The sequence below is a fragment of the Bufo bufo genome, chromosome 3 (genome assembly GCF_905171765.1).
Source record: "Bufo bufo chromosome 3, aBufBuf1.1, whole genome shotgun sequence".
Classification (NCBI taxonomy): domain Eukaryota; kingdom Metazoa; phylum Chordata; class Amphibia; order Anura; family Bufonidae; genus Bufo; species Bufo bufo.
Genome location: NC_053391.1, coordinates 563,919,489 through 563,930,406, shown reverse-complemented (window position 1 = coordinate 563,930,406; position 10,918 = coordinate 563,919,489). Strand labels below are relative to the sequence as shown.

At 48.8% G+C, this 10,918-nt stretch overlaps 1 pseudogene; it reads left to right on the top strand.

Annotated features, from left to right (window-relative positions):
• The first annotated feature begins 7,525 nt into the window (after positions 1-7,525).
• LOC120993911 lies at positions 7,526-10,452 on the top strand (annotated as a pseudogene).
• Positions 10,453-10,918: the final 466 nt, after the last annotated feature.

The window sequence follows — 10,918 nt, the reverse complement described above, 5'->3', positions numbered from 1 at the left end:
AAAAAATAAATGCCGGATCCGTTTTTGCCGGATGACACCGGAAAGACGGATCCGGCATTTCAATGCATTTTTTCGACTGATCAGGCATTTTTAAGACTGATCAGGATCCTGATCAGTCTTACTAATGCCATCAGTTAGCATACATTTTGCCTGATCCGGCAGGCAGTTCCGGCGACGGAAGTGTGAAAGTAGCCTTATTCTGACACTAGGGCTGGGTTCACATCCTATTTTTTCCATTCATTTAATGCATACCAAAAATGTATGCGTTAACAGATGCCTTAGACTGATGCCGTACAGTGGCGTCCGTTCACCATACAGTTCCATGGTAAAAAAACATATACGTTGATATACGTTGACGTATGCATTTTTTACTTGACTCTGCAGGATACAAAAACGTGGAGTGCTGCACATTTGTATACATCAAACCGATAGGAAAAACGTAATGTGAACACACATTGGGGGGGAGGGGGGCGTACTAAATTTCACTGTGGGGCCCAGTCAGTTCTAGCTACATCACTGCACATCTCCTTCTCTCCTCCAGGCCTGGCTCACTGCTGCAGCGGGCCGGAGGAGAGAAGGAGCGCAGGGAGCTGCGGTTAGTGAATGACTGGACCACCAGCTCCCCTGCAATGATAGGTATGTGAGGGGGCCACTGGGGGGTCATTCATCACACTGTGAGGGCCCCTTACACAGTATAATGACTCCCAGTGCCCGGATCAGGCAAAATGTATGCTAACTGATGGCATTAGTAAGACTGATCAGGATCCTGATCAGTCTTAAAAATGCCTGATCAGTCGAAAAAATGCATTGAAATGCCGGATCCGTCTTTCCGGTGTCATCCGGCAAAAACGGATCCGGCATTTATTTTTTCACCTTTTTTTCAGTCTGCGCAGACCGGAAGGATGGATCCGGCATTCCGGTATTCTGAATGCCGGATCCGGCACTAATACATTCCTATGGGAAAAAATGCCGGATCCGGCATTCAGGCAAGTCTTCAGTTTTTTTAGCCGGAGATAAAACCGTAGCATGTTAGGCCTCTTTCACACTTGCGTTGTTGGGATCCGGCATGCACTTCCGTTGCCGGAGGTGCCTGCCGGATCCGTAACAACGCTAGTGTACTGAAAGCATTTGAAGACGGAACCGTCTTCCAAATGCTTTCAGTGTTACTATGGCACCCAGGACGCTATTAAAGTCCTGGTTGCCATAGTAGGAGCGGGGAGCGGGGGAGCGGTATACTTACAGTCCGTGCGGCTCCCCGGGCGCTCCAGAGTGACGTCAGAGCGCCCCATGCGCATGGATGACGTGATCCATGTGATCACGTGATCCATGAGCTTGGGGCGCCCTGACGTCACTCTGGAGCGCCCGGGGAGCCGCACGGACGGTAAGTATGCCGCTCCCCCGCTCCCCGCTACACTTACCATGGCTGTCAGGACTTTAGCGTCTTGGGCAGCCATGGTAACCACTCTGAAAAAGCTAAATGTCGGGTCCGGCAATGCGCCGAAACGACGTTTAGCTTAAGGCCGGATCCGGATCAATGCCTTTCAATGGGCATTAATTCCGGATCCGGCCTTGCGGCAAGTCTTCAGGATTTTTGGCCGGAGCAAAAAGCGCAGCATGCTGCGGTATTTTCTCCGGCCAAAAAACGTTCCGTACCGGAACTGAAGACATCCTGATGCATCCTGAACGGATTTCTCTCCATTCAGAATGCATTAGGATAATCCTGATCAGTATTCTTCCGGCATAGAGTCCCGACGACGGAACTCTATGCCGGAAGACAATAACGCAGGTGTGAAAGAGCCCTTACAGTTTTCTCTTTTGCCTGATCAGTCAAAACAACTGATCTGAAGACATCCTGATGCAAACTGAACGGATTAATCTCCATTCAGAATGCATGGGGACATACCTGATCAGTTCTTTTCCGGTATAGAGCCCCTGTGACGGAACTCAGTGCCGGAAAAGAAAAACGCAAGTGTGAAAGTACCCTAAGCACCAGTACACAGCGGAGCAGCGTGGCGGAGAGGGGAGGCCGCCATGTACTGACAGAGCGCTACCTGGTCCTGGTGGTCAGGGATTAGGACTGTGCTTCCCAAGGATCATTTTCTACTGGGAAATACAGGGCACAGTATAATACACTAGAATCTATATAATATAAAGATATTAGCCCTACCCCCGAATAATAATACAATTAGGGGGTCATTTATTATATAGAAATACGTCTATATTAGGCGTATTTCTGACACAGATGTGGCGCAAAGGTCCTTAACACCGCAATCTGTATCTTTTCCCGCTCATGCCAGGTCTAAAAAAAGTGGTGTGGGCAGGGAAGGGATACAGTTATGGCCATGCAGTTATTGGATACCACCGCCATATAGTGATAACACCGCCATACAATGATAAAACCACCATACAGTGACCGGATAAAAGGGTATAAGAGGGCACAGTACAGGGAATGACTATGGGCACTGCACAGGGTGTGGTAAAAGGGCACAATGCAGGGTATAAAGAGGCACAGTACGGGGTGGGGGGGCACAGTACAGGGTGGGGGGCACAGTCACATGACCATGTGACGTTAGAAGGTCCTTATGGTGAATGCGGTTCAGATGCCACCATAATGAGAGGCAGAGGAGTGAGACAAGGGCCCTGGATGGACAGGAGGGGTGGACACAGCAAGTAGGTGGAAGGGGCTCTGAGGGGGATTCATACAAGTAGTGGCAGGAGGTCTGTGCAGGGCAGAAATAGGAGATAGGAGGGTGGAACAGGAGCTCTGGATACATGAGGGAGGAAAGGAGACAGCAGGGGCTTCATGAGGATGAGATAGGACAGGATATGGGGGGGGGGGGGGGGGCAGGTGTCATGGAGACAAACAGCTTAATGAAACAGTAAAACCACTAAATAGAATGAAGCAGCCAAGACAAGAGCCAGTCACAGTGCAGACTCACTCACAGACTGTGTTCACACTTCTCTGCTCCAGCTCCAGCCCTGCGGTCTCTCTCCTCAGGCAGCATGTCCTGTGTAGAGGGGGCGTGTCCTGTGTAGAGGGGGCGTATTCTGAGTCTCTGCAGCTCAGAGGGCCCACCAAAGGGGTACTGCGTAGGTGAAATGACAGCAGTGAGAGCTCCCATCTGTATTGATGGAAGTGCTCATAGCAGCTCAGTGGGCCCCCCCAGGAGCATTGGGCCCCGGCACTTGCCCGGGGATGCCGGGTTATGACGCCGGCCCTGCATGCAGCCACAAAGACCTTAATAAGGAACTAAAGGGGTATTCCGGAGCCATCAAAGGCGGCCCAATGGGCTGGGAATGTCTGAGAACAATAAAGGATATTACTCTATTACCTTGTCGCTCCTGGTCTGATGGTAACCGGGCCCCACTACACTTCACTTTCTGCTTGTGGACTCAGCATGGCAGGAAATAGATGGGAATGCCGCTCCACCAATCACTGGCTGCAGCAATGACTCCCATCATCCATTGACTGGCAGAACGGCATTTCCACCTATTTCCTGCCATGTCAGGTACACAAGCAGGAGGTGGAGTACAGCGCGGTCTGGGTATCATCACATCAGGGAGGTGAGTAACATCCTTGACTGTTTTCTAAGATTGGCAGCCCATCAGACCGGCTTTTTACCACACCGAAATACCCTTTAAGCTCTGCTACATTTGTTCATATATCTATTTGCTTTTCAGAACCCAACCTATGGGAAGACACCATCTTGGTCACCATCCAACTTCATGCACATAAACAGAAATGACAAGACCGATACGTGTGCAGCACCACACAGTTACCACCATAAGTCTTATTTTTTGGGGCTGGACTTCCACTTGAACCCCCTGAGTAGAACCTGGGTCAGTCTCTGGACCTCCTGATCTGCAAAAATTCTGCTCTTTATTTACACAAAAAAAAAAACTTGGCGACTGCATCAGTGGAGAGAGCTGCCAGGCTGCCTTATGTCCACCAACCACTTACATGAGGAAGATCACCTACAGGTGGAGGACACACTTTCACCCTCTGAGGCTAGAAGGCCTACAAGACTTTATCTGATCTGCATGGCTTCCTCCAGGCCTGGGCACCTGATATTGCTTCCTACAACTGGTACCTGATAACGGGTATCCCTTCTCCAGATTCCAAATTCTTACTGGATCCATCAGATTCAGCACCTGCCATGGGGACATTCTAATAGACTGTAATAGACCACGTAATATCTCTGGTCCACCTCCAATGCACTCCACTTCTTGAGGAATAAATATTGCTGGTGACTTATCATACTTCTGCTTGTCCATTTTTATTGATGAGTGAATGTTTTTTCTTTCTCCATCTTTCTGATCACAGCAGGCTGCCTTCCATCCCCCCCCCAGCAGAGGGCAGGGCTTGGTCACTGTATTAATACAGTATGGCGCCTCTTCTAAATCCCTTTTCGGGTGCCGTCCCCTCCAGGTATTCCCTTCTCACACAGCACCACCTCCCTAATTGTGCTAGATATATTCTCTAGACCAGGTGTACCAAAAAGGCAGACCATGGTCCAAATCCAAACCCCAGTACACAGCTGTCTGCACCCCCACATGTTCTGATTTCAACTGTATCTGTGCCATCAGGACACACATTCTTATAATAGGGGAGATCTATGGATGACACACTGTCAGGGTCCATCCACACGTCCGCAAATGGGTCTGCATCCGTTCCGCAATATCGGGAACAGGTGCGGACCCATTCATTCTCTATGGGGCCGGAAGAGATGCGGCTCCTCAAAAAAATAGAACATGTTCTATTCTTGTCCGCAATTGCAGACAAGAATAGGCAGTTCTATGGGGGGTGCCAGCCGGACGTGTGAATGGATCCTTATGGGGGATCTGTGGACGACACACTGTTATGGGGGATCTGTGTGTGCACTCTAGGCTTCCAATAAACAGACGCACCGGATATGCTGCTGTGATTTTTGCTATCTACACTGTTATGGGGGATCTGTTATGACACACTGTTATGGGGGATCTGTGGATGACACTGTTATGGGTGATCTCTGGATGACACACTGTTATGGGGGATCTGTGGATGACACACTGTTATGGGGGATCTGTGTATGATGCACTGTTATGGGGGATCTGTAGATGACACACTGTTATGGGGATCAGTGAATGACACACTGTTATGGGGATCTGTGGATGACACACTGTTATGGGGGATCTGTGGATGACACACTGTTATGGAGGATCTGTGGATGACACACTGTTATGGGGGATCTGTGGATGACACACTGTTATGGGGGATCTGTGGATGACACACTGTTATGGGGGATCTGTGGATGACACACTGTTATGGGAGATCTGTGGATGACACACTGTTATGGGGATCTGTGGATGACACACTGTTGTGGGGGATCTGTGTATGATGCACTGTTATGGGGGATCTGTGGATGACACACTGTTATGGGGGATCTGTGGATGACACACTGTTATGGGGGATCTGTGGATGACGCACTGTTATGGGGGATCTGTGTATGATGCACTGTTATGGGGGATCTGTGGATGACATTGATGGGGGATCTGTGGATGAAACACTATTATGGGGGATCTGTGGATGACACACTGTTATGGGGGATTTGTGGTTGATAACATCTGCAATAGCAGACAGTTTGGATCTATCACAATTACAGTATATGAGTGCAGTAGACAAGACTGTGAGGTAGACCCCTGCCCAGCATGCTGACCGGCCACCACAGCCTCCATTACATCGGCCCATGACGCAATACCACACAATACTAAGCATACTCCCTAACTGTATGTAATAACAAGCATGTTCATTTAAGTAACAGTACACACAGTTGTACACACAGTGACTAAACCCAACTCTGTTGCAATACCCACCTCACTCCCTCACTGCAAGCTTGCGGGAAAACCTATGCATGCTGGGAGTTGCCGGCAAAACTACAACTCCCAGCATTCCGTGAACGGACTTACAGTGTTCTGCCCACCAGTACTACAACATAATGGCATCGTCGGGTCAGTTTGGGCTCTAGTGAGCGTAATACAGAATCCTTCATTGGGGGACGCATGGTGCCGTCATAAGACGTAAGAAGAGCAAAGCATGCTGGGAAGTGTAGTTTTAACCATCATGCTCTGCGGAAAAGGGGCGCTGCACAATCAGAAAGGTGAGGAGGGGTCTTGCATGGGAAGCTGGTGGGTTCTGCCTGTGTTAGGTGGGTGTCACGTGTTGGCAGCAGAAGGCATGGTGATTGCTGCAGGCTCTTATTAGTGTGAATGCACGCTGGGATTTTTGCAGAACTCCCAGCAGTGACAGGTGATTGGTATGGGGGTTATACTGAGATCCATGGTTAAAACCTAAAGTCTCATTGACACGTCAGTGTTTCACGGACGTGTGCTGTGCCTGTACGAGTTCTCTACGGACAGCACACTTCCCCATTCATTTTAATGTGTGTATTCAGACATAGGTGTTTTAGCATGGTCCGTGTTTTCAGTATGGATGCATGCTCTAGTTTGTCCGTGTTCACGGATCCATCACGACCATTATAGTCTATGGGTCCACAAAAACCATGGATGCCATCGATGTTGCATCTGTGTTTCACGGATCATTAGGAATAGAAGCTTTGAAAATTATTTTTCAGCTGTTCAGTGTCAGTGAAACACGGACAGCAAAAAACGGACACTCGGACCCAAAACCGAACCTTCATGGATGCATCACTGACCACCTGCTCATGGATTTGAGCACAGACACGGACGTGTGAATGAGGCTTAAATCTGGTTGGTTAGTGTCCTCCAGGGATGGGCCCCTAACCCACCCCTAGATCCATCTATGCTTGCTATGATTGTCTGTGGAATACCCCTTTAAAAATGCACGCTAGATTCCATGAAGGGCTCAGGAGCGGTTTTGCTTATGGGTCACCCCTTTAACTTCTGGAGCTGGCTCCCAGACCCGGCGTTGCCCGGGGGGATCCCAGACCAGGCGTTGCCAGGGGGGGCTCCCAGACTCGGCGTTTCCGATCCTTATGTCTAGTGTCTTTCAGGTGACCACCTTGCAGGAGAAGGACACTTCCCCACAGGATCCGGGCACTGACAACATGACCGAGGATGAGATTGAACTTCAAAAAAAACTTGACTACTTTCCAGATGACTTTAACCAGCTGGATCTACTGGAAACCCCGACATCTGATTCCTACAGGAACCCAGAGCCATTGGCCAGGGGAGTCTGAGGAAGATGAGGAGGAAAAGATCGAGGAGTGGTACCAGACCCAGGAGGAGAACCTGAAGGACAAGGTTTTGCTTTATGGGTCACCCCTTTAACTTCTGGAGCTGGCTCCCAGACCCGGCGTTGCCCGGGGGGGATCCCAGACCAGGCGTTGCCCGGGGGGGCTCCCAGACCAGGCGTTGCCCGGGGGGGCTCCCAGACTTGGCGTTTCCGATCCTTATGTCTAGTGTCTTTCAGATGACCACCTTGCAGGAGAAGGACACTTCCCCACAGGATCCGGGCACTGACAACATGACCGAGGATGAGATTGAACTTCAAAAAAAACTCGACTACTTTCCAGATGACTTTAACCAGCTGGATCTACTGGAAACCCCGACATCTGATTCCTACAGGAACCCAGAGCCATTGGCCAGGGGAGTCTGAGGAAGATGAGGAGGAAAAGATCGATGAGTGGTACCAGACCCAGGAGGAGAACCTGAAGGACAACCACAAGGAGTTAATACTTTTTGCTGCGGAAAATAGCAGAGTAAGTTCATACAGTGGTAAATGGCGGCCTAATCCCCGGCAGACCAACCAAGGGCAACCGATCGCAGCACTGCTTTCATGTTTCGACAGCATATTGCAAAATTAATGCTGTGCTGTGATTCGTTCCTGTGGCTGTGGCACCAGCCTATGTGCAATTCCACGATCCCGGCCACCAGAGAGGCCGCCACTTTTTCCTATAGTGTGCAAGCATGACCACCACTGATGGATTGCAGGGTGGTCGTAACAATGGAAACGAGCAGTGTATAATGTGATGGAAAAATGATTCCAGCCAGCAAAGGAGGCAATATGGACAATCACAATACATTTCTAAGTGCCTTGTATTAACTTCCTCTACATAATAAATTATATTTGCTGAAGTGAGACAACCCCTTTAAGGACCAATAATATTTTCCCCCTTTGTGTTCTAGCAGTCATAACTTTTTAATTTTTTCTTCTAAATTCTTTTTTTATTTTGTGGGATTTTTGTTGTAGGTTTTTTAGGAACCATTTTGGGGTATATAGTGTAGGATATAACTTTTATTATTTTATTTTTAGGGGCATCTCCGCCGGGGTTAGGCATACCTGCACGTGAAGCGCTCGCTTCCAGGTTTCCAGCTTCTCAGATGCCGTGGTCACATTTGACCACGGCATCTGAGAGGTTAAATATCTATGATCGGCATTACCGCTCATCGCAGACATCAGCCATGGGTGAAACAGCAGGCACCCACTAGCTATGGCGCTCACTCCACTCCGGAATGGTCTCCATCTTTAAAGACCTGACTTGTTGTGCAGGGGTTAACTTTTTGCTCTCGGACCTTTTATATATCATTTTAAAAAAAACTACGGCCCATTTTAGTCCTCTAAAAAGCACCTGTAGGAGTTCTGAATAGGACTAAATATGGCGTCAGTCATGTGACCCTCAATCCTGTGTGTCATGTGACCTCTGGCATTCTGTTAATGTCCAGATATCTAACAGGTGAATAGCCATTTGTGATGGAGCACAGATACATACAGTATTACTGCCTTCAGCAGCTTCTCATCATGTTCGTCAGTGACGATGTAGAAGCACATTTCGCATTGTTCTCCCTGTATGTGTTGTGTTTGTATTTTTATTTTTTTATAGTTAACTTTATAAACAACATAATAGCATTACCTAGAGACAGGCAGCCATTTTTCATATCACCTGGAAGCAGGCAGCCACGTAATCACGCATACAGTAAGGTAGTTACTGTGATGGATCATGTGATGGACCATGTGATGAGCGCAGTGATGTCACCACAGGTCCTTTTCCTCCTGTACAGCAAAGAAGAAGAAAGAAGAGATGCCGGGCTGCGCAAACAAGTGGATTAAGGTGAGTTAAATTATTATTATTTATTTTTAACCCCTCCAGCCCTATTTTACTAAGCATTCTGTATTAAGAATGCAATTATTTTCCCTTATAACCATGTTATAAAGGAAAATAATAATGATCAGGTCCCCATCCCGATCATCTCCTAGCAACCATGCGTGAAAATCGCACCGCATCCGCACTTGCTTGCGGATGCTTGCGATTTTCACGCAGCCCCATTCACTTCTATGGGGCCTGCGTTGCGTGAAAAACCCACAAAAGAGCATGCTGTAATTTTCACGCAACGCACAAGTGATGCGTGAAAATCACCGCTCATGTGCACAGCCCCATAGAAACAAATAGGTCCGGATTCAGTGCGGGTGCAATGCGTTCACCTCACGCATTGCACCCGTGCGGAAATCTCGCCTGTGTGAAAGAGGCCTTAGGTCCCGTGCACACAACTTTGTCCATTTTTGTGGTCCGCAAACCGCGCATTTACAAAACACAGACACTGTCTGTGTTCATCTTGCCCTTTCCCGTTCCACAGGTCCTGTGCTATTGTAGAAATGCCTATTCTTATCTGCAATCCATTGAAATGAATGGGTCTGCATCCGATCAGTTGTGGCCTTAGAACTGGATATTTCCACAGTTTATAGTGCATTCACACAACCATAAGTGTTTTGCGGACCGCAAATTGCGGACCACACATGGCTGGCACTATGATAGAAATGCCTATTCTCGTCCTCAATTGCAGACAAGAATAGGACATGCTCTATCTTTTTTGCGTGGCCTGGGAACGGAACAACGGATGCGGACAGCACACGGTGTACTGTCCTCATCTTTTGCAGCCCCATTGAAATGAATAGGTCCGCACCCATTCCGCAAAATTACGGAACGGATGCAGACCCAGAATTACAGTCGTGTGAATGAACCCTTACTCATATTTTCGTTATTCTATCCTGACAGCTACAAACCACGCAAAGAATCCTGTCGCTCCACCCAGATCTTGTGAACATGACGGATGAAGACCATTACACCCCACTGCACAGAGCCTCGTACAACGGCCACCTGGCGATAATGTGGGAGCTGATCACGAAGGGGGTGGATGTTCATGCGGTGACGCTAGATGGGTGGACCCCGCTGCACAGCACCTGCAAGTGGAATAACACTGCAGTCGCCTCCTTCCTGCTCCAGCATGGCGCAGACATCAACGCGCAGACTAAGGGCTCCCTAACACTGCTGCACCTGGCCGCCGTCAACAGGAACTGCTGGCAGCTCCTAGAGCTCCTCCTCATAAATCGCTACATCAAACCCCAACTGACCAATAAGTTGGGGGAGACAGCTTATGAGATCACCCGGCACACCGACATACCACTACCTGTTTGAAATAGCAGATTATTGGACCTAGCCCCCATCCACCTGCAGTAATAAAAGTCCTTGTAGTTGTCACTTTCTGTGTACATGTCTGGTCCTCTGCATGCTATGTGTCTATAGTATGGGAATCATAACGAGCATGAGGAAACTTCAGGGGGCTGCACACAGCAGAAAACGACATCAATACATCACGTATGATACATGACAACTAATATGTCGCCTGCCTGCATCTCTTTTATAATGGGATCCTTATGATTACCCTAAAGGGTTGTGCAAGAATGAGGGGTTTTTGGTGCTGGCTCCCCGCTCCTTCTCCTTCTGGCCTACGATGCTCCTCTGGGCTCCCTCGTTGAAAACATTGGGTTTCACATGGCTGCAGCTAATCACTGGCCGCAGAGGTGTCCGGCTCCCCTTACATCAGGACAAATGGTGACATGACACAAGGGGATACGGTCACTGCTGCAGCCATGTCAAACCTGATGTTTCAAGCTAGGGAGCCC